At 44.0% G+C, this 24,770-nt stretch overlaps 1 protein-coding gene across 3 annotated transcripts in view; it reads right to left on the bottom strand.

The window, feature by feature from the left end:
- ANKRD6 (ankyrin repeat domain 6) overlaps positions 1–24,125 on the bottom strand; it is a 204,172-nt gene extending 180,047 nt beyond the window's left edge. Inside the window, exon 1 of one of the 3 annotated variants that reach the window (XM_003897904.5) lies at positions 23,909–24,125. The gene's annotated coding sequence lies outside the window, so the exon portion shown is untranslated. The remainder of the gene's footprint in view (positions 1–23,908) is intronic. The other 2 variants (XM_009205657.4, XM_003897905.5) reach the window with 2 other exon arrangements.
- Between the last annotated feature and the right edge of the window lie 645 nt (positions 24,126–24,770).

Below are 24,770 nucleotides of genomic sequence, written 5' to 3'. Positions count from 1 at the left end.
CTGGGGGAAGCCAGCTGTCATGCCATGAGGAAATTCAAGTAGCCAGTGGAAAGGAGATACGGCCTCCCACAGCAACCACCACCAACTAAGATGGCGAATGCACCATCTTAGAAGTGGACCATCCCACCACAGTCAAGCTTTCAGATGACTGCAGCCCCTGTGACTGTAATTGCCTTTATGGACTAAGGTCTGAACCTCTCAGTCAGGTTACTTTCTAATTAATTCCTAACTGACTGACAGTGAGATACAATAAATCATTGTTGCTGTTTTAAGCTACTAAGTTTTAGGGTAACTTGTTATACACCCTTAGTAACTGCAGCATAATTTTACCCTACTTAAACCAGGCTAATCTTCAATGCTGTACTTCATGGATGATCCTAATGCTTTAATATAAAATTTCTGTGGCCATAATTTATGTTTTATGAGACTAGTGGTAAACAGCCCAGCTATTTTGATAGACAAGTAGTAAAGAAAAGAAAGGCATGGAGGGTGTTATGGGCAGAACAAATTCATATATTTAAGCTCTCCCAATACCTCAGAATGTGACTATTTGGAGACAGAGCCCTGAAAGAGGTACTTAAGTTAAAATGAGGCCACTAGGGTAGGCCCTAACCCAGTCTGACTGGAGACACTAAGGATGCGCATACACAGAGGCAAGACCAAGTGAGAACACAGAGAGAAGGTGGCCATCTGAAGCCAAAGAGAGAGGCCTCAGAAGACACCAATTCCACCAGTATCTTGGTTTTGGACTTCCAGTCTCCAAAACTGTGAGAAAATAAATTGCTGTTGCTTATGTCACCCAGTCCATAGTACTTTGTTATGGCAGACTAAGATAGAGGGTGACAGAGTTGGATATTTGTCACCTCCCAAATCCCATGCTGAAATATAATCTACAATGTTAAAAGTGAGGCCTGCTGGGAGGTGACTGGGTCATAGGGGTGGGGCAGATGCCTCACCAATGGCGTATTAGTCCTGCTATAAAGAAATACTTGACTTTGGGAGGCCGAAGTGGGTGGATCACTTGAGGTCAGGAGTTCAAGACCAGCCTTGCCAACAGGACAAAACCCTGTCTCTACTAAAAATACAAAAAATTAGCCGAGCATGATGGCATGTGCCTGTAATCCCAGTTACTCAGGAGGCTGAGGCAGGAGAATTGCTTGAACCTGGGAAGTGGAGGCTGCAGTCAGCCAAGATTGCACCACTGCATAGCCTGGGCAACAGAGCAAGATTCCGTCTCAATTAAAAAAAAAAAAAAGAGAGAGAGAGAGAGAAAAAATACCTGACACCACATAATTTATAAAGAAAAGAGGTTTAATTGGCTCATGGTTCTACAGACTGTACAGGAAGCATGGCAACATCAGCTTCTGGGGAGGCCTCAGGAAACTTACAATTATAGCAGAAAGTGAAGGGGGAAAAGGCACATCTTACATGGCCAGAGCAGGAGGAAGAGAGAGGGGGCAGGTGTTACATGCTCTTAAAACAACAAGATCTTGTGATAACTCACTTACTATCATGAGAACAGCACCAAGGGGACAGTGCTAAACCACTCATGAGAACTCTGCCCCCATGATCCAATCACCTCCCACCCGGCCCCACCTCCAACACTGGGGATTACAATTCCACATGAGATGTGGGGGGGTATACAGATCCAAACCAAATCAAATGGCTTAGTGCTGTCCTCATAATAGTGAGTGAGTTCTCATAAGATCTGGTTCTTTAAAAGTATATGGCACCTCCCCGACTCTCACTCCCATCTCACCATGTGAAGTACCTGCTCCCCCTTCACCTTCCACCGTGAGTAACAGCTCCTTGAGGCCTCCCCGGAAGCTAAGCAGATGCCAGCACCATGCTTCCTGTACAGCCTGCCAAACTGTGAGCCAATTAAATCTCTTTTCTTTATAAAATACCCAGTCTCATGTATTTCTGTATAGCAATGCAAGAATGGCTTAATACAGAGGGTAAACCCATAGATTAAACACACACACACACACACACACACACACACACACACACACAGGGTGTGGTGACTCACAACTGTAATCCCAGCACTTTGGGAGGCCAAGGTGGGCAGATCACTTGAGGCCAAAAGTTCGAGACCAGCCTGGCCAACATGACGAAACCCCGTCTCTACTAAAAACACACAAAAAATTAGCCGCACATCATGGCACACACCTGTAATTCCAGCTACTCGGGAGGATGAGGCAGAAGAATCACTTGAACCCAGGAAGCAGAGGTTCCAGTGAGCTGAGATCGTGCCACTGCTCATCAGCCTGGGTGACAGAGTGAGACTCCCTCTCAAACAAACAAACCAACCTCAGAAGACAACAAAAACAGTTAAAGGGACAACACCATACTATGTTATCTAAAAATGTACATTGTAGAACTATTAAAAAAAAATACAGGCCAGGCGCGGTGGCTCAAGCCTGTAATCCCAGCACTCTGGGAGGCCGAGGCGGGTGGATCACAAGGTCAGGAGATCTAGACTGTCCTAGCTAACACGGTGAAACCCCGTCTCTACTAAACAAACTACAAAAAATTAGCTGGGCATGGTGGCAGGTGCCTGTAGTCCCAGCTACTCTGGAGGCTGAGGCAGGAGAATGGCGTGAACCCAGGTAGAGCTTGCAGTGAACCGAGATCGCGCCACTACACTCCAGCCTGGGCAACAGAGCAAGACTCTGTCTCAAAAAAAAAAAAAACAAAAAAACAAGGAAATGTTGCTATCAAAGAATCATGCAGGTAGTCTTCACTTTACATGATTCCAATATGTACAATTTCAATTCCAGTTTAGTTAAACTACAGCAGTGCCCCAATGACATACCTCAAATTTCACTTACCACATTGAATTAACTTTGAGAAACAACATGAAGCACAAACTTCACGAATAGCTCTTCTGGCCACAGATCACTATGTAATTAACAGATGTGCATCATGATCAGTGACCAACTACATCACCCCTTTCCAAGTCTATGACTGGCCACTCCGCATCTGTTACTCAGTTATTGCACAGAGAGCAAACCAAGTATCTGTGTTGCTTCCTGATCTCCCAGGGATAAACCCATATAACATTTTACAAAATGAATAAATTGAAGGAAGAAAATGGCCAACAAAGATGAAAGTGTAGCAAAGAAATGAAAAGTGATTAACACTGGAAGTAAAATATGAATATAATGTAAACAGAGTTACATATAATAGAAATAGCTGACCATGGGAATGTCGGCATCACCACCACGCGAAGACTCTAGACGTGCACCTATAAGACCTTCATAAAGAAAAGTTACTGACATACATGAGAAAAGTGGTTGAGATGAAAAAATGAAGAAATGACACCAGCAAAAACTTCGCATTAAAGGAACTCTGGCCAGGCACGGTGGCTCACGTCTGTAATCCCAGCACTTTGGGAAGCCGAGGCGGGCGGATCATGAGGTCAGAAGATCGAGACCATCCTGGTTAATATGGTGAAACCCCGTCTCTGCTAAAAATACAAAAAATTAGCCAGGCGTGGTGGTGGAAGCCTGTAGTCCCAGCTGCTCCAGAGGCTGAGATAGGAGAATGGCCTGAACTCGGGAAGCGGAGCTTGCAGTGAGCCGAGATCATGCCACTGCACTCCAGCCTGGGCGATGGAGCAAGACTCTGTCTCAAAATAAATTAATTAATTAATTAATAATAAAATAAAAATAAAAATAAAAAAGTAATAAAAATACAAAAATTAGCTGGGCATGGTGGCGTGCACCTGTAGTCTCAGCTACTCGGGAGGCTGAGGCAGGAGAATCGCTTGAACCTGGGAGGCGGAGGTTGCAGTGAGCCAACACCGCGCTACTGCTCCCGCCTAGGCAACAGAGTGAGACTCCGTCTCAAAAAAAAGGAACTCTTGGAGGCACTTCCCAACGTGGAAAGCACAAAGTATAAAACTTGGAAGCTGATCCAAACTTCAAAAGGAGTATAAAAATTCATCAAGGCATAGAAAAGATGCCTGTTGTATATCATACGTTATATGACGAGAAAAAAGAAGGCAAGCACTATTCAAACTACTCTTGGTAAGTTTTTACAAAGAAATAAAATCTTCTATTCTCAGTGTTGGTAATGTTTTAAATTACAGGGTACAACACTTTACTATGTTTTCACTTCCCTGTACAATTATAACAGAGAGTAAAAGGGCTTTTAATGTTTTGACAAAAATTTTTAAAGGTTCCAGAACAGTCACAATTTTTCCCACTGATTATTAGGATAGCTTATCAGTGTTTCAGCATGAACTATCATTTTTACACTACCACAATGCTGTGCAAAGCAAGAACTGCCTGTAGTTACTTCTGGAGGAAGGGAATGATAATTGGGATGGAAAACAAGGAGGAGCTTCTGGGGTGACTGGCAAAGTTCTATTTCTGACCAGAGAGATGGTTTTATGAGGGTATTTTCCTTATGAAAATTTGTGAGGCTAAAATAATGTCACTGGCTTAAATCCATGGGAGCAGCAGACTAGTTCATGAGGACCAGTCTGAACCATCAGTCCAGCGGTCACCTTTCTAAGTAAAAAGAAAAGAAAAGCCACAGAAAATTACTTGGCAGAGGGCACAAAGGCTGCTGTCAGACATGAAATCAGAACCCAGGCCTTCCGGGCCGCCAGGTTTACACTCCTCTCTTTAAAGCCTGCCAGTCTTTCATGAAACAGACTTCTCGTAAAGGGCATCTTTATTGTCCGTTTCCAAGTGAGGTAATTCAGCCAGGTCTGGGTGTGGGGCCTGGGGATTTAAGATACATTACTTACTGTTAATCAGAAAGAAAAAAAAATTGTCAGGCCAAAAGAGAGTCACTGGCTTCAAAAATTTTTTTTAAATTATTTCTCAAGTGGAGGGTTCAGGCTTTGCAGAGAATAGTAAAACAGTTTGCATCCCTGATCCTAGTATAACAACACATTCAGTCTTAATAAATGTCATTTACTCTGTGGGGCTCAGGCAGCTCTGCTGTGGATTTATGACATCTGAGTAGGTTACAATCAATACTTTGGTTTCCCTTCTAGATTTAGTATTATAACATTTCCCCCCTCACTTAAATATCTGAATAGCTTCTGATGTTGTTTTTTCATACAAAATCCATCACGAGTTACACAGCTTCTATTTGCTTAAATTTGGGGAAAATGTTTTCTCTTGTACCTATCTTTCATTAACACTATAAGAAGAATAACTTTAAGTAACTGGGATATTAACTCCATCCAATTTACTTAGCTAGTAAATTCACAACATATACCAAAAGTCTTCTGTTTTGTTTTCAGACAGGGCCTCACTCTGTGGACCAGGCTGGAGTGCAGTGATGCAATCATAGCTTACTGCAGACTCAACTCCTGGGCTCAGGTAATCCTCCTGCCTCATCTTCCCAAGTAGCTGGGAATACCACACTTGGCTAATTTTGTTAGTGGTGCTGAACTGGGGTCTTGCTGTTTCCCAGGCTGGTTTTGAACTCCTGGCCTCTTGCATTCCTCCTGCCTTGGCCTCCCAAAGTGCTGGGATTAGAGGTGTAAGCCACTGTGCCCAGCCTAAAAGTCTCTTAAGATTTATTATCTTACTCTTAAAGTAAATGTCCCTGACATTAAAGGAATTTCAAAAGAGTAGCAGAGGGGGTTGTAATAAGAAACCACAGAAGTCCTGGAGCAAAATCGGATACAATATTTTATGTTCTATTTTTAGATGCACAAAAACATGGTCACTTTTAACACAACCAGTCAATTATAAGTACAGTTAGGGTTTTCGACTCTTTAAGTATCAAGGGAAGAATATAAATTAGTCATTTTAGGATGTACAATGACAGAAATGCACTGAGCATAAAGGCAAAACTGGGTTTTGGTATATCAAAATAACAATTAGTTTTTAAAGCTGCAAGCTCTGTTTTCTTCAAAATGGCCTCCTTTTCTCCAGGATTTAGTAATAAAATGGAAAGAAATTATGTTTTCTAGAGAGAAATTAGACCTATTACACATTTTGGAGGGGAGAAAGAAATGATATAGAGCTACCATTTTAATAATAGAAGATGGCTGTTTATTTTGCAAACTTTAGAGAATGCAGTCCACAAAGGTATTCCTACCTTCCTGACAAGGATGAACTCCTCAAAAGAGGATGTACTTTGAATTTTATTTCATTTTATTTTTGAGACAGGGTCTCACTCTGTCACCCAGGCTGCAGTGCAGTGGTGCGATCTCAGCTCACTGCAATCTTCACCTCCCAGACTCAAGTAAACCTCCCATCTCAGCCTTCTGAGTAGCTGGGACCACAGGCACATGCCACCATGCCCCACTAACTTTTTGAATTTTTTGTAGAGATGGGGTTTCACCATGTTGCCCAGGCTGCTCTTGAATTCCTGGGCTCAAGTAATCCACCTACCTTGACCTCCCAAAGTGCTAGGATTATAGGCGTGAGCCACGGCACCCGGCTGAATTTTAGTAATTTGAATTATACAGGCATACCTTGGAGATATTGTGGGTCTGGTTACAGACTACCATAATAAAGCAAATATCACAATAAAATGAGTCACACAATATTTTTGGTTTCCCAGTACATATAACAATTATGTTTACATTATATTGTAGTCTATTCGGTACACCATAGTATTATGTCTAAAAGAAACAACATGCATACCTTATTTAAAAATACCTTATTGGCCAGGTGCAGTGGCTCACACCTGTAACCCCAGCACTCTGGGAGGCCAAAGCAGGAGCCCAGGAGATCGAGACTAGCCTAGGCAAGTTGGTGAGACCCCATCTACACAAATAAAAAAAAAAAATTTTTTTGTTTTTTTAATTAGCCAGGTGCAGTGGTGCAGACTTGTAGTCCTAGGTACTTGGGAGGCTGAGGCAGGAGGATTGTTTTAGCCCAGGAATTCAAGGTGGCACTGAGCTATGATCACATCACTGCCTCCAGCCTGGGCAACAAAGTGAGACTCCATCTGAAAAATATATAAACAAAAATAAAAATACTTTATTGCTAAAAATGCTGATGATCATCTGAACCTTCAGCAGGTCATAATGTTTTTGCTAGTGGAGGGTCTTGTCTCAAGCCTGGTGGCTAATGACTGACTAGGGTGATCGTTGTTGAATGTTGGGGTGACTGTTGCAATTTCATAAAATAAGATAACAATGAAGTTTCTAAATCCACTGATTTTTCCTTTTTTTTTTTTTTTTTGAGACGGAGTCTCACTCTGTTGCCAGGCTGGAGTGCAGTGGCGCGATCCCAGCTCACCACAACCTCCACCTTCTGGGTTCAAGTGATTCTCCTGCCTCAGCCTCCTGAGTAGCTGGGATTACAGGCGCTCGCCACCACACCGGGCTAATTTTTGTATTTTTAGTAGAGACGAGGTTTCACCATGTTGGCCAGGCTGGTTTGGATCCTCTGACCCCAGGTGATCCTCCCACCTCGGCCTCCCAAAGTGCGGAGATTACAGGCGTGAGCCACCGCGCCCAGCCTGATTCTTCCTTTGAGATTTCACTGTCGCATGCAACAGCTGTTTGACAGCATTTTATCCACAGAACTCCTTTCAAAATCAGAGTCAATCCTCTCCAACCCAGTTGTTGTTTTATCAACTAATTTTATGTAATATTCTAAATTCTCTGTCATCATTTCAACAATATTTACAGCATCTTCACCCAGGATAGATTCTTTCAACCAAAACATATCTCCAAATATGTTAAATTTCTTCAGGAGTTAGAAAAAAGAATTATAAACCGAGATGCACAATGGTAAGCCACATATGCATCTGAAGAGGGGAGGGTAAAGGGAAGCTTTTATTGGCGGAATGAGAGGTTCACATAAGCTGCTTGAAAACAGAGCTCATTGGTTTCAGGGACTCAGAGATGGTGTAGGTTCATTGGTGAAAGTGCCGTTACTGGGCAGGTATCCTTTTGAGGGCATCTTGTCTGAATTGCTGCAATTCTAAAGAAAGAATTATTTGCGGAAAGTCCTTGAGACAGCCTTTGTCTCAGCTATGCAAACATGAGCCTTCCCCTTCATGCTCTCCTGGCTCCAGTTTGTTTGGGTCTGACAAAAAGTGATTTCATCTGGTATCTGCAACTTTCACAAGTCCACCTCAAGAAATGACTTTCTTTGTTCATCCATAAAAAGCAACTCCTCAGTCTTTCAAGTTTTATCATGAGATTGCAGCAATTCAGTTGCATCTTCAGGCTCCACTGCTAATTCTAGTTATCTTACTATTTCCACCACATCTGCATTTCCTTCCTCCATCAAGTGGTGAATCCCTCAAAGTGACCCAAGGGTTGGAATCAGCCTCTTCGGAACCCTGTTAATGTTGACCTCCTCTCATGAATCATGAATGTTCTTAATGGCATCTACAAAGGTGAATCCTTTCCAAAAGATTTTCTATTTACTTTGCCCAGATCCATCAGAGGAATCACTTTCTTTGGCAACTATAGCCTTACAAAATGTATTTCTTAAGTAAGACTTGAAAAGAGAAATTAACTCCTTGATCCATGGGCTGAGGAATGGATGTTGTGTTTAGCAGGCATGAAAATATTAATCTCCTTGTACAATGCCATCAGACCTCTTGGGTGACTAGGTACATTGTCAATGAGCAATAATTTTGAAAGAAATCTTGTTTTCTGAGTGGTAGGTCTTAACAGTGGGCTTAAAATATTCAGTAAACCACCCTGTAAATAGATGTACTGTCATCTGGGCTTTGCTGTTCCATTCATAGGGCACAGGCAGAATAGACATAGTATAATTCTTTTTTTTTTTTTTTTTTTTTTTTTTGACAAGGTCTCACTGTCACCCAGGCTGCAGTGCAGTGGCACAGTCATGGCTCACTGTAGCCTCAACCTTCCAGGCTCAGATGATCTTCCTACCTCAGCCTCTTGAGTAGCTGGGACTACAGGCACACACCACAACACCTGGCTAATTTTTTATTTTTTGTAGAGATGGGGTTTCATCATGTTGCCCAGGCTAGTCTCAAACTCCTGGGTTCAAGCAATTTTCCTGCCTTGGTCTCCTAAAATGCTGGGATTACAGGTGTGAGCCACCACACCTGGCCAATGTAGCATAATTCTTAAAAGGTCCTAGGATTTTCCAAATGGTAAATAAGAATTGGCTTCAACTAAAGTCATCAGTTGCATTAGCCCCTAACAAGAGTTGGTCTATCCTTGGAATTTAAAGCCAAGCATTGTCTTGTCTTTTCTAGCTATGAAAGGCCTAAATGGGGCTGGGCACAGTGGCTCATGCCTGTAATCCCAGCACTTTGGGAGGCCAAGGCGGGCGGATCACTTGAGTTCGGGAGTTCCAGACCAGCCTAACCAACATGGAGAAACCCCATCTCTACTGAAGCAAACAAACAAAAAAATTAGCTGGGTGTGGTGGCACATCCCTATAATCCCAGCTACTCGGGAGGCTGAAGCAGGAGAATCGCTTGAACCAGGAGGCAGGGGTTGCAGTGAGCCGAGATCACGCCATTGCACTCCAGCCTAGGCAACAAGAGTGAAACGCCATCTCAAAGAAAAAAGAAAGAAAAAAAAAGTCCTAAATGGACTCTCCTTCCAGTACAAGGTTGTTTCATCCACATTGAAAATCTATTCTTCAGTATAGCCATCTTCATCAACAATCTTAGCTAGAGCTTATGGATAACTTGCTGTAGCTTCAGCATCAGCACTGGCTGCTTTACCTCGCACTTTTATGTTACAGACACGGCTTCTTTTCTTAAACCTCATGAACCAACCTCTGCTAGCTTCAGACTTTTTTTCTGCAGCTTCCCACCTCTCTCAGCCTTTACACAACTGACAGGAGTCAGAGCCTTGTTCTGGGTTAGGCTTTGACTTTAGGGAATGTTGTGGCTGGTTTAATCTATCCAGACCACTTAAACTTTCTCCATATCAGCAATAGCAACAAGGCTGTTTCATTTTCTTGTCACTCATGTGTATAGTGAGTGGAATAACCCCCCCTCCCTTTTTTTTGAGACAGGGTCTCACTCTGTCACCTAGGCTGAAATACAGTAGCACGGCCGGGCGCAGTGGCTCAAGCCTGTAATCCCAGCACTTTGGGAGGCCGAGACGGGCGGATCACGAGGTCAGGAGATCGAGACCATCCTGGCTAACACGATGAAACCCCGTCTCTACTAAAAAAATACAAAAAAATAGCTGGCCGAGGTGGCAGGCGCCTATAGTCCCACCTACTCGGGAGGCTGAGGCAGGAGAATGGCGTAACCCCGGGAGGTGGAGCTTGCAGTGAGCTGAGATTCGGCCACTGTACTCCAGCCTGGGCGACAGAGCGAGACTCCGTCTCAAAAAAAAAAAAAAAAAAAAAAGAAATACAGTAGCACAATCATAGCTCACTGCAGCCTCAACCTCCCAGGCTTACTTAAGCGATCCTCCCACCTCAGCCTTCCCGAGTAGCTAGAACTACAGGTGCATGTCACCATGCCCTGCTAATTTTTAAATTTTTTGTAGAGACAGGATTTCACTACGTTGGTATATTAGTCAATTATCATGCTGCTATAAAGAAATACCCAAGACTGGGTAGTTTATAAAGGAAAGACGTTTAATTACCTCACAGTTCCACAGGGCTGGGGAGCCCTCCAGAAACTTACAAGCATGGCAGAAGGGGAAGCAAACACCTCCTTCTTCACATGGCAGCAGCAAGGAGAAGAGTCAATCAAAAGGGGAAAAAGTCCCTTATAAAACCATCAGATCTCATGAGAACTCACTATCACAAGAGGAGCATGAGGGTAACTGCCCTCATGATTAAATTACCTCCTACCAGGTCCCCTCCATGACACATGGGGATTATGGCAGCTACAGTTCAAGATGAGATTTGGGTGGGGACACAGCCAAACCATATCAGTTGGCCAGGCTGATCTTGAACTCCTGGTCTAAAGCAATCCTCCTGCCTCAGCCTCCTAACGTGCTGGGATTACAGGAGGAAGCCACTGTGCTCAGCCCCAGAGTAGCACTTTTAATTTCCTTCAAAAATTTTTCCTTTGCATTCACAACTTGGCTAGCCCTTTGGCACAAGAGGTCTAGCTTTCATCCTATCTTGGTTTTGGACATCTTTCCTCACTAATTCTAACTCTTGACTTAAAGTGAAAGTTGTGAGACTCTTCCTTTCACTTGAATGCTTAGAGGCCATTGTGGGATTATTAATTCACCTAATTTTATTTTTATTATTTATTTAGAGAGAAAGTTTCACTCTTGTTGCCTAGGTGGAGTGCAACGGCACGATCTCAGCTCATTGCAACCTCCGCCTCCCGGGTTCAAGCGATTCTCCTGCCTCAGCCTCCCAAGTAGCTGGGATTACAGACGTGCACCGCCACGCCCAGCTAACTTTGTATTTTTAGTAGAGACGGAGTTTCACCATGTTGGTCAGGCTGGTCTCAAACTTCTAACCTCAGGTGATTCGCCTGCCTCAGCCTCCCAAAGTGCTGGGATTACAGGCATGAGCCACTGTACCCGGCCAATTCACCTAATTTTAATATTGCTGTGTCTTAGGGAATAGGATGCCCAAAGAGAGGGAGAGAGATGGGTAACAACTGGTCAGTGGAACAGCCACTTATTAATTAATTAAGATCTCCTTCTTATATGGGCATGATTCATGTTGTCCCAAAATGATTACAATAATAACATCGAAGATTTCTGATCAGCCGGGCATGGTGGCTCACGCCTGTGCCTAGCACTTTGGGAGGCCAAGGCAGGAGGATCACCTGAGGTCAGGAGTTTGAGACCAGCCTGGCCAGCATAGAAAAATCCCGTCTCTACTAAATACACAAAAATTGAGCCGGGTGCAGTGGCTCACGCCTGTAATCCCAGCACTTTAGGAGGCCGAGACGGACGGATCACAAGGTCAGGAGATCGAGACCATCCTGACCAGCATGGTGAAACCCCATCTCTAATAAAATATAAAAAATTAGCTGGGCATAGTGGTACACACCTGTAGTCCCAGCTATTCAAGAGGCTGAGGGAGGCAAATCACTTGAACCCAGGAGGCAGAGGTTGCAGTGAGCAGAGATCGCATCACTGCACTCCAGCCTAGCGACAGAGCAAGACTCCATGCCAAAAAAAAAAAAAAAAGTTAGCCGGGCATGGCGGTGCGTGCCTGTAATCCCAGCTACTAGGGGGCTGAGGCAGGAGGTCACTTGAACCTGGGAGGCGGAGGTTGCAGTAAGCTGAGATCGTGCCACTGCACTCCAGCCTGGGCAACAGAGCAAGACTCCATCTCAAAAAAAAAAAAAAAAAAAAAAAGAAAGACCTCTAATCACAGATCACCAAAACAATTTTTCATAATAATAATGAAAAAGTCTGAAATATTGTGAGAATTACCAAAACGCGACATAGAGACACGAAGAGAGCACATGTTGTTGGAAAAATGGTATTGATAGATGCTCAACACAGAATTGCCACAAGCCTTCAATTTGTGAAAAACACATATCTGCAAAGTACAATAAAATCAGCTATCCTATATATTAAATATTTAGGGACTAGGGGAGCTCATTATGTAAAGGAATCCTTTGATAGTCTTACATAGATTTTTTTTTTTTTTTTTTGACATGGAGTTTTGCTCTTCTCACTAATGTTAGAGTGCAATGGTGTGATCTTGGCTCACTGTAACCTCTGCCTCCCAGGTTCAAGCGACTCTCCTGCCTCAGCCTCCCAAGTGGCTGCGACCACAGGTGTGCGCCACCATGCCTGCCTAATTTTTTTATTTTTAATAGAGATGGGTTTTCACCGTGTTGGCCAGGCTGGTCTCAAACTCCTGATATCAGGTGATCCGCCCACCTCAACCTCGCAAAGTGCTGGGATTACAGGCATGAGTGACCGTGCCGAGCCCTCAAGTAGAATTTCTAAAGTCCCTATTAACAGTTTTTGAAATCAATTTCCCCAGATATATCCCAACAGGAAAATATCTAATTAGTTATAAGTCTGTCATTGGATGATAAAATGTTTGTTTATATTTCAAAGTACAATATACCCTGGCTTACACCCAACGAAACTTTTAGATTTTATTTCAGCAGGGTAACAAAGATGAAAAATGTTTTAAGGCATCAAACCTCAGTTTTAAAACAGTGCTTCTAAACAGTAGCAACCTAACTTCAATCATATCAGGTACTGGAGATGTGAGGTTCTGTCATTCTTCCTTCAAGTTTTAACTTTTTTTTGGTTTTGTATAAAAATCCAACAGGTGCCAGGGGGTTTTGCTGTTATTCATTACCGATCTGCAGCTCTCTCCTAAGTTTTTGAACAGCAAATGGAGGAAAACAAAGGCTTCAGTGAGCAAGCCATTCAATAGATATTATGTAACTCAGGACAGTATACTCTGGAGATTCAAAAATTATAAACAAACAAGTGTTTGTTCTTAAAGTGCCTGGACTTAGGTCCTTCCTCTTATCAAAGCTCTTTCTTTTATTAACTTTTACCTTGATTTTTTAAAAAGATGGCTAATCCAGGGCCACAGTGCTCATTTTAACTTTAATTTGTCCTGTCTTAGCATCAAGAGGCAAACCGAGCTCCGATATAAACCATCCACATTCACTAAAGCCCCAGTGCCAACTTTTTCTATCATTTCTATTTGGAAGCGAAGCTGCAGAGATCTCTATAGGTAACCTCAGACAGTGAGTGATCTGACTTATAGGACAAGCCTACCGCTCTGTCCAGAAGCTAATGATTAATGCCACTGGGCATTCCCCTCTTGGTTCCAAGCTCTCCTAGCAGATAGGCAAGGCTTCAATGCTGGTTGAGACAAGAACTTTATCTAGAGCTATGAAACAAACTATTTTTAGGAACCAAAAGACAAGTTGCCATAAGGACTCAAATTATTTAAAGAGTGTCAGCCTCGGCAACATGGCAAAATCTCATCTCTACAAAAAATACAAAAATTAGCCAGGCGTAGTGGCATGCGCCTGTAGTCCCAGCTGCTCGGGTGGCTGAGATGGGAGGCTGAAGTGGGAGGATCGCTGGAACCTGAGAGGTCGAGGCTACAGAGCCATGATCACACCTCTGCATTCCAGCCTGGGTCATAGAGTGAGACCCTGTCTCAAAAAATAAAATAAAGTGTGGACCACAGGTCACCTCATCAGAATCTGAGGTGATTGTTAAATGTGTGCCTCCCCAGACCTAGTGAATTAGAATCTATGGAGTAAGGCTGAGAATTCCCAAATTTTAATATATTCCCCAGATTATTCTTACATTTAAACCAAAAATAAAATTCTAAGCTCCCCCATCCAACTGAATGGATCCCCCTCAGCCCCACCTGAGCCAAGGGATTCCAAAGAAACCTGAAAAACAGGCGGGGGTGGGGGAAGCAGATGTGCTTCATTATACCCTCTCCCTTTTGGAGTTCATGCACAACTGACCAGCATTAACATTAAAACAGAGATCTTAAGACTGCCAAACAGATTCTTTGTAGCAATAAGGTACCAATTTCCAATCTGACTCTAGTATCACATGACAGAGAAAGAAGAAAATCAAAGTATTTTATCCCAAAATATGTTTCTTTGCCATATTTTGAAATGGCCCTACAGAGCCATCTTTTGTGGGGGAAAAATTGCTTCTGCAAAGAATCTCTATTAACATAACTAGATCTTACCCCCTCTAGTCCCTCCACATCCTGAAGAGATCAACTGAGAGTCCAGCATCTTTTAAAGGCTTAAACAGAAAACAATGGCCATCTATGGTCTCTTAACGGTGGCCGCCTGTGAGACTTCACCTACATAAGAAGAACCTTGGCCTCCCCAACCCCTTATCTTAATCCAGAGACTTCCATCGATTCCAGGTCTTTAGATAATAACTTTTGCAACCAATTGCCAATGAGAAAAACTTTGAACCAAACCAATACACCTCACAGGTATTGATTGATGCCTTTTTTTTTTTTTTTTTTTTTTTTTTGAGACAGGGTTTTGCTCAGGGTCTTACACTCTGTTGGAGTGCAGTGGTGCCAGTCTTGGCTCACTGAAGTCTCGAGCTCCCAGGCTCAAGCGATCCTCTTACCTCAGACTCCTGAATAGCTGGGACTACAAACATGCACCACCATGCCTGGCTAATTTTTTTTTTTTTTTTTAAATAGATGGGCTTTCACCATGTTGCACAGGCTGGTCGTGAAGTCCCGGGCTCAAGCAATCTGACCACCTTAGCCACCCAAAGTGCTGGGACTATAGGCATAAGCCACCTCACTCAGCCTGATTGGTATCTATGTCTCCCCAAATGTATAAAACCAAGCTGATGGGCTGGGCACAGTGGCTCAGGCCTGTAATCCCAGCACTTTGGGAGGACGAGGCAGGTGGATTGCTTGAGCCCAGGAGTTTGAGACCAGCCTAGGGAACATGGCGAAACCCCGTCTCTACTAAAAATACAAAAATTAACTGGGCATGGGAGCGTGCGCCTGTAATCCCAACACTTTGGGAGGCCGAGACGGGCAGATCACCTGAGGTCAGGAGTTTGAGACCAGCCTCACCAACATGGTGAAACCCCATCTCTACTAAAAATACAAAGTTAGCCAGGTGTGGTGGCACATGCCTGTAATCCCAGATACTCTGGAGGCTGAGGCAGGAGAATCGCTGGAACCCAGGAGGCAGAGGTTACAGGGAGCCAAGATCATGCCATTGCACTCCAGCCTGCGCAATAAGAGTGAAACTGTCTCAAAAAAAAAAGGAAAGAAAAGAGAACCAAGGCCATGGTCACTCATAGTTAGCTCAGAATAAACCTCTTTAAATACTTTACAGGAGTTTGGCTTTTTTTGTTGATATATACATGATAAGTATGAGAAGTATTGGTCTAAGGAAGCTAACTGGAAGACAGACAGCTAACAAGAAGATAAATATGGCCGGGTGCAGTGGCTCACGCCTGTAATCTCAACACTTTGGGAGGCCAAGGTGGGCAGATCAGGAGGTCCAGAAAAGCCTGGACAACATGGCAAAACCCTGTCTCTACTAAAAATACAAAAACATTAGCCAGGCGTGGTGGCGGGCGCCTGTAATCGCAGCTACGCAGAAGGCTGAGGCAGGATAATTACCTGAACCTGGGAGGCAGAGGTTGCAGCGAGCTGAGATCACGCCATTGCACTCCAGCCTGGGTGACACAGAGAGACTCTGTCTCAAAAAAAAAAAAGAGAGAAAGAAAAAGAGAAAATAAATTCAGTCACTTGTTCAAGGTCATTTATCCCCACTACAGAGGTGAAATAACAGTGGGCCACAGAGATTAAGTAGGTTCTAACTAGGAACAGAGTTATTATCAAACTGAGTTATACTAATTTTGTATCTAGTGAAGGCATCCTCAACAAATGTTTTTCTGTAAAGAAACAGATAGTAAAATACATCAGGTTTTGTGGGCCAGGTAGTCTCTGTGGAAACTACTCAACTCTGCCATTGCAGTTGAAAGCAGCTATAGACACCATGCAAAGGAATGAAACAGGCGTCAAGCTGGATTTGGCCATGGTTATAATTTGCCAACATTTGGTCTAGTGTGTGTATATATATATATATATTTTTTCCCGAGATGGGGTCTTGCTATGTTGCCTAGGCTGCAGTGCAGTGGCTATGCACAGGCATGATCATATTGCACTGCAACCTCAAACTCCTGGGCTCAAGCGATCCTCCCACCTCAGCCTCTCCCAGATAGCTGGGACTACAGGTGCTCACTGCCACACCCAGCTAGTGCATCTTTAATTCCAATGAAAAGTATCAGGATATGCTACCCCATAATATGCCACTTTGGCATAAGGATTACTTTGAGCTGAAGGCAACTGACAAGTGGATAAAAGAAAAGCTCTTTGCCTTCCCCTTTTGCCTAAAAGCAGGACATAAATTAACAAAGGTGTCCCTTCTCCCCTTTCCACCAGGAAGGATAAAGGTTCATCACAGAAGACAGCTTTAGGTCCTTATCAGCCTAGAGATGGCACGAGAGGCATCTATATAACAAACTGTACTAACTAGCCTTTATCTGCCATTAGTTCCCCATGTATTTGCCTTCCTACAACTCGCCATCACTAAAGACTCAAGGAATTTTTCCTTTGTCTTGTCACTTCTCTAAAAGTACACTGTTCTTTGTTGAAGATGCTATATAAGCCAGAGTTGTAAGAAATCTTTTTGAGAATTACTCTTTCCAGAGTTTTCTCCCATGTATATATGAAATATACATGTTAATAAACTTCCATTTGTTTTTCTCTTGTTAATCTATGTTTTGTTACAGGGGTCCCAGCTGAGAACTCACAAGAGTAGAGGAAAAAACATTTTTTCCTTCACTACACCAATATGAGCACCATGAAACAGGAAACTTTATTTTAAAATTAGGATTTAAGGCCAGTTGTGGTGGCTTAGGCCTGTAATCCCAGCACTTTGGGAGGTCAAGGTGGGCAGATCACTTGAGGTCAGGAGTTCAAGACCAGCCTGGCTAACATGGTAAAACCCCGTCTCTACTAAAAATACAAAAATTAACCAAGTGTGGTGGCGCACCTGTAACCCCAGCTACTCAGGAGGCCGAGGCACAAGAATCGCTTGAACCCAGGAGGCGGAGTTTGCAGTGAGCCGATATTGCAGTACTGTACTCCCGCCTGGGTGACAGAAGGAGACCCTGTCTTGGAAAAAGAAAAAAAAGAAAATTAGGATTTAAAAGATGGTAAATTTTAATTATTTGGGCCTTTTCCTTAGGTAGAACAGCCCAATGTCAACTAGTAATGGATAAATGACGCTGAAGCATTACTAGAATTAGTGCACATTACTGAAGTTTCTCCCTGACTCTAACTGGGTCTTGGGATCTTTCACATGATCTTGCAATCCTTTAATGTCTACCATTTGATGCTGTGCACCCTCTTGGGCACATATTTACTTCAGACAAATAAGACAAACAGATCCAAATTTTACAACTGTACTTTCCCTTAAGAGCAAATAAGTAAAAGTGGCACATATGCTTTGTGATTATGTAACACATTCCATGGCAAAAACTTTTTTTTTGGAAGGGGAAATAAGTTTCATACCTAGCCTATTGCCGGCAGCCTAAAGTAGTTTTAAACTCTTATGATAACATTAACGAAGCCATTAAGACATGCATATTCTTGTCCTTTGCTAATCTTTCTCTGCTCCATCTTTCTCAAATGTACAATTCTCTACATGGTTGGATGATTCTGAGTAAATTAAATATGCTTCATTCCCTAATAAATATCTGAACCTAGATGGCTTAATGGCATTTTTATTTGCTCTCATGGCAATTATGATACATTTGTTTCCTGTATGGAAGTCGCCTCCACACCCTCCACTATGAAGACATAACATTTTATTTATATAGTGTGTGTGTGTATATATATATATATAAAAACACATACATATATATACACATACACATATATGTTTAGAAAGTGAGAAATAGGGCCAGGCGCAGTGGCTCACGCCTGTAAACCCAGCACTTTAGGAGGCTGAGGTGGGCGGATCACTTGAGGTCAGGAGTTCGAAACCAGCTTGGTCAACATGGCAAAACCCCAACTCTACTAAAAATACAAAAATTAGCCGGGCACGGTGGTGGGCACCTGTAACCCCAGCTACTCAGGAGGCTGAGGCAGGAGAACCACTTGAACCTGGGTGGTGGAGGTTGCAGTGAGCTGAGATCGTACCATTGCACTCCATCCAGCCTAGGCAACAGAGTGAGACTTCGTCCAAAAAAAAAAAAAAAAAAGTGAGAAACAAATTACATAAAGGCAGTTACACTTAATTGACCAGTAAAAAGACTAGCACCTTATTGTACAAAAAAATGGCTACTCATCCACCAAAGAGTTCTATTCCTTTCCCAAAGTAAATTATTTTTGCTAAGAAACAGTTGCCCAGCCAGGGACTGTATTTCCTAGCTTCCTTGAATCTAGGTGGGGCCATGTGACTGGTTTTGCCAATAGAAGGTAAGCAGAAGTGATGTGTTTCACTTGCTGGTGAAGGCAGTCAACACAATTTCCTTTTGCCATACTCCTTTCCCACTTGCAGTGACTCTGGAGACCACATGAAGATGGTGGCATCACAAGAAGGAAGGAACCTTGATCCCTGAGTCACCTGAAGGACAGCTACCCAGGAGAGCTGCCCAACAGGAATAACTGATTTGGACTTGTGTGAGCTAGATTAAACCACTGAGGTTTGGAAATGTTTGTTACAGCAGTTAGCCTACCTTACCAGAATATACCTGTATTGGTGAAAGACTCAAATCATGATTTATTGAGGTATTTCTAAGATAAAAGCAAATACTGAGGAATCATATGTGTAAGAAGAGCTTGCAGGTTATCATTTTTGCCACTTACCTACCCCATTCATCTGAGTTTAAAACCAGTGTAAGCCTGGGCAACAAGGTGAAACCCTGTCTCTACCAAAAATACAAAAATTAGCAGGGCATGGTGTTATGTGCCTGTAGTCCCAGCTACTTAGGAGGCTGAGGTGAGACGATGGCTTGAACCCAGGAGGCAGAGGTAGAAGTGAGTCGAAATCCCACCACTGCACTCTAGCCTGAGTGACAGTGAGACCTTGCCTCAAAAATAAAATAAAATGAAACCAGTCTGAATGAGTAGAGACCTATTTATTAAGTAAATTCTGACATTTAACATCTTTTCTAACACTGTGTAAATGCTATAGCTCACCTATATCACAGCATATGAAACAAGGTAGGATGTATTATATGCTATATTTAGAAGACATTTGGAACATAAAGTGTAAATCAGAAGATACTCTTAAAATTAAATTTGCCTCCCCCAAGGCAGAATGTACTGGACTTCAGTCATTCAGTACCATCTTCATGAGTTTTTCCAAAGCTGTGTACCTCATGTATTATCATTTACTTCATATTTTTCTGGACCCTAACGAGGGCAGAGAGAGATGTGGCAGTTGTGAGACTTCAGTTTCACATCTGCCCTATACAGAACTCCAAGATGTTCATTCTAGGCCTTCCTGTGGCTCTTGAGGAATTGGTCCTGGACTTTTCAGGATCCAGATGAATATCTGGGGGCTCTGAGGAAAAAGAACTGGTCAGGCTTATCTGAGGTCTGAGCAGAAAGAAAGCCTCTTGTAACTGGTGGGGGAAAGATATAAGAGAGAACTGAAACGGGATAAGACATCCAAATAAAGGGGCCTTTTATGGGGTGGGTGTGGGTAGGGCTCTGTAAATATTTCCTTATAGTGCTTACTAACCTTTTTTGACTTAGGAAACCATTTGAGAATCTGATGAAAGCTATGGAACTTCTTCCCCCTCAAACATACATAAGAGCATTCACTTAAATACTTATACATAATTTCGGGAGATCTTAGAGTATCCGTAGCCCACCACTGAACCCCAGGTTAAGAATTCTTGTTTTAGTGGGAAATTTAATAGCTGATCCTCAGGTTTATAAAGGAAACCACTAGTAAATAATGCAGACACTTCCCTATAAAAAAGAGAGAACATAGCTATTTCTTCCATCTCTTCCCCCTTGACGGGATGAGGAAGAGCTGGGAAACAGAGGTAATGTCACCCCTAAGTTTTTCTCTGCTGCTGTCCCTAACCTCAGTGCCTTGGTACAGTCCCACAGTGGGGCACTATCAACAGAACTTGTTTTTAAAAAACTTTTAAAAACTTTATTTTGAAATAATATTAATCTCACATAGAAGTTGCAAAAATAGTACATGAATTCCCTATTCTGTCCTCCCCCTAGCCCCTGGTAACCACCATGGAACTACTTTCTGTTTCCATGTGTATGACTACTCTAGGCACCCAATATAAGCGGAATCATATAATATTGTCCCTTCTGTGACTAACTTATTTCACCTAGCATAATGTTTTCAAAGTTTACTATTTTGGACCCCCTGACTGGGTGTTTTGCAACTATAGCAAATTCAAACGGGCAATGCAGAAAATTCTAAAATTTCCATGGAAAACAGTATACCGAACATGTCTGGACATTGCTGAACCTACTAACTGGAGGTAGTTTGCAGTTTCAACAGCAGATCATGTTACATTCCTATCCATGACAATACATCTTTGCAAAGCTGGGTTTTCTGTGGTTGCTGTGATAAAAGCCAAATGCAGCGGAAATATTAATGTGAAACAGGAAATGAGAGTGGCAGTGTCCAACACGATCCCAAGGTTTGAGAAGTAGTACAGGCATACACATCCGGTTAGTAATTGTGACTTTAAAAGACATAAAATATTTTTTTCTCTCAGTTTATATATGTTATTTTTTCAAACAACTTCTAAGTAAATACTCAGTTGTCTGAACCTAACTACTAACTACTGAAGCCTAAGGGAATTATGAAAAAATTACTAATTACTGAAGCCTAGGGGAATCGTGAAAAAATTACTCAGACACTAAGGGCTCCATGAAACCAAGTTTCGGAATCTTTGCCTTAACCAAGAAGTAATAGAATAGTGTAAGATTCACCAAGGAAAGCCATGTGACCTTGAAGAAATAACTTAAAGACCGTAACACAAACATACCAACCAGGAAAAGAGGAATTTGGGTTGTTAAAACCATTTTTAAAGGTCACTCTTAGCTTAATCCTTCAAATCCCACACAATGCCTTCTGGATAATTTGCATTTTAAAAAAACTTCTAAAACACATGCACCCAAATTACTGTTTTCCCACTTCTTAGGGACTCAAGCAAAGCTTTTAAAATTACAGCCTCCAAGCTATGTTGGAAGAGACTGGGTCTCCCCTACACAGACAGAACACACCTTCGGGATCCGTGCCAGGGAGACAGGAGAAACCTGGAAAAAGACAGAGACTCAAAGATCCCCCTACTTTAAGACTTTCGGCTTTTTTGTCGTTTCTATCTTACCCTCAATAGCCTGCTTTTAAGTTCAATAATAATGCTCGTTGAGAAAAAAGAAAAAAAAAAAAGAACGATCCAGGTTATTGTGGAAATGCTTGTTGGGAAACTTCCTTTCCTCAGGGTTTTTCATATAAGCAAGGGAAAAAATTAACACAACATCCAGAATAGTGGTTCCCTGGGTGGGAGGTGAGAAGTGAGTGGATGGCCATGGAGAGGGGTACTCAGGGGCTCCAGGGGCCTGGGGATGTTCTAGTTCTTCAGCCGGGTGACACATACTTCAGTGTGATCTATTGTTATTCTTTACATTGCACTCTAAGGTTTATACTGTCTGAGTGTATGATGTATTTCACAGTGGCAGCACCAGTATCTCTATACAAGAAAGAGGCCTTGGGAGTTGGAAGTGTGCCTTGTCTGTAAGCTGAGTTGGATCGCAGGCAGTCTGCTTTTACACAGAGCATATGCTTATCTGGAAAGGCTTTGGGGAGACTGATGAGTTTAAGTGGGAGACTAAGATTAATTTTCGGTGCCACCATGAAAAAACAAGGAGTTAACAAATTCGCATTTAAAAAAATTACCATTGGTTTATACCTCCCAACACTGCGACTAGTTGTTTTCTGGTCTCTTTAATTCCTCTTCATCCCTCTTCTACCCTTCCCCCATCTCCAGTATGACCTAGAGGGCAGAAAATGCTCCCCAGCTTTAATTTGTATCCCTAATTTTTAAAAGATTTTTTGTTACCATATGCTAAACAAATACTAAAGATGACAAAGTGTAACACGCATCGGTATAGACACACCTATCACACTCAAGAACAAGGCTGCAGACCAGTATGGTGGCTCACACCTGTAATCCCAACACTTTGGGAGGCTGAGACAGGAGGAGTTCGAGAGCAGCTTGGGCAACACAGTGAGACTCTGTCTCTAGTAAAATAAAAAAATTCAAAATTAGCCAGGTGTGGTAGTCCCAGGCTGAGGTGGGAGGATCGCTTGAGCTAAGGAGTTCAAAGCTTACAGCCTGGGCAACAGAGGGAAACTGTCTCAAAACAACAACAAAAACCCTGCCAAGGTTGCTATTGGTGTTTTGCGGATGAGAAATCCCCAATCAGTACACCATGGATGGGACCACCTTGGACCCAGTTGTGTTTGTCTTCATTGCCCAAGTTCTTTCCACTTACACTGGCCTAACAGAACCTAAGCATGAATGAATTCAACATCCAACAGGTTTGCAAAACAAGGTGTCCAACACACAAGAGTACAATGCCAAGCACTTCATTCGCATCACTTCACTGCATGAACACAATACTACAAGGTTATGTACGATACCTGCAGTTTAGAGTTCTAAAAACTGAGGTTTAAAGTAGTGGGTTTTCCAAAGTCACACACCTAACAAGTGGTGGAATCAGAACTCCATCTCACAGGCCCAAAGTGGCTCTTTACTACCACGTGACCCATCTCATGCTACCTCGCGGGGGAAACATTCTTGACCAGCTTTGAGGCATTCGAGTCCCTCTCGGGTCACAAACAATGCTGCATTTCCCCTCCTGTCCCCGAGATCTACCGGAAGCAACACACTTAAATGCCCAAGATAAGCTCGGGTGAGCTGATGTCTGGACCCAAACCAGACAGCACGCCGGCTCCCTGGACCCCGGGAGATGCCACTTGCTGAGGCTTCGCCAATGGGGCTCCTAAGGAGTATCGGCCCCTCTCCTCCTGCGCCTGCACCCCAGTGCGGTCGTCCAGGGCGGGGAGGGACGGGGTCACTTGGAGGCGGCCGCAGGCCCGGGACCCACCCTCCTCCGCGCCGCAGACCGCGGGGTACTCGGACCCCCGCCCCCACCGCCCTCCCTTCAAACTGCAAGCGAGCAGGAGAACAGGGGACGAGCCCCAGAAGAAAGTTCTCCACCTCCCTCGCCCGAAGTTCCATATTCCAGTGAGGCAACTGAGGCCAGGAGAAGAAGGAGGCGCCCCGGGGGGTAACCCCTCGCGCTGGGCGTTTTTGGAGGCCGCAGACCAGGGGGCGAGACGCAGTGTCCGGGTCTCCCCCGCGGGCAGTCGGCGATCCTGGGGTGCCGAAGGAGCAGCGCCCCCTTCCCCCGACAGCGTCCTCCCCGACCTCAGTCGCCCACCCCGGTGTAAGCGGGGGTCCCAGAGAGCCGGCGAGGTCGCCTGGTACCTTTCTCTCCCGCGCCGGACGTCCGCGCCGCAGGGACCGAGGCCGGCGACAGGGTGGGGGCGAGGGGCGACGACGGGGACGGGCTCCCGCTGGCTCCGGCGGCCCCAGGGCCTCGGCGCCGCCTAGCGCCGTGCCTCCAGCCGCCCGCGCGCCAGGCAGCGCTCTCGGCTCCTGCGGGTTACCTGTGGCCGAGCCCGCCGCGCCCGCCGCCGCAGGGCCCTCCACCCAGTCCCGCCGGCCCCGCCCCGCCCCGCCGGCGGCTCCTACGCCGGGGCCGCAGCGCCCCCCAGCGGCGAGTCGGGGCACGGCAGGGACCCTCGCGAGAGAGAGGGGGTACCCCGGAGGCCCTGGGGCTGGCCCTGGTCTGCAGCCCGCTCCTGGCTGGGGCCGCCGCCGTTTGAAGAGTGGGAGGAGGGGGGCCTACAGTAGGGTAAGGTTTTCCGCTTGGGGGTTGCCAGGAAGTGTATTGGAAGGTGAGGAGAATTAGCAGGAGGAACCTCCCACCTTCACTCATTTCGTGGCCAAGTGGATATTTCAGTATAACCATAGCTCACTTAACTGGGGCTGCTCAGTGCAAACTGAACAACAATGATGAATGACCCAGATTTTTTGGGGTAGCTGGAGAGGGAAAAGGAAGCCTTTATTTCTAACAGCTTGACTATAAGTAGCTTGTTGGAATCATCCCATATGGAAACGGCAAAAGCATTGAGCGAGCCTGACCCCCATATTCATATCACACTTTACATACCATTATCTCAGTCTGGTTTTGTCTATTGTCATTCACAGTCACTTCCTCAGTACCTAGAAGAGCTCCCTGAACGCAGGAAGCATTCCATAAGCTACTGTTGAAAACATGTACAGA

This window comes from Papio anubis, chromosome 6 (assembly GCF_008728515.1).
Source record: "Papio anubis isolate 15944 chromosome 6, Panubis1.0, whole genome shotgun sequence".
Lineage (NCBI taxonomy): Eukaryota > Metazoa > Chordata > Mammalia > Primates > Cercopithecidae > Papio > Papio anubis.
The sequence above is the reverse complement of the archived record's forward strand: the minus strand, read 5'-3'. Positions and strand labels throughout refer to the sequence as shown.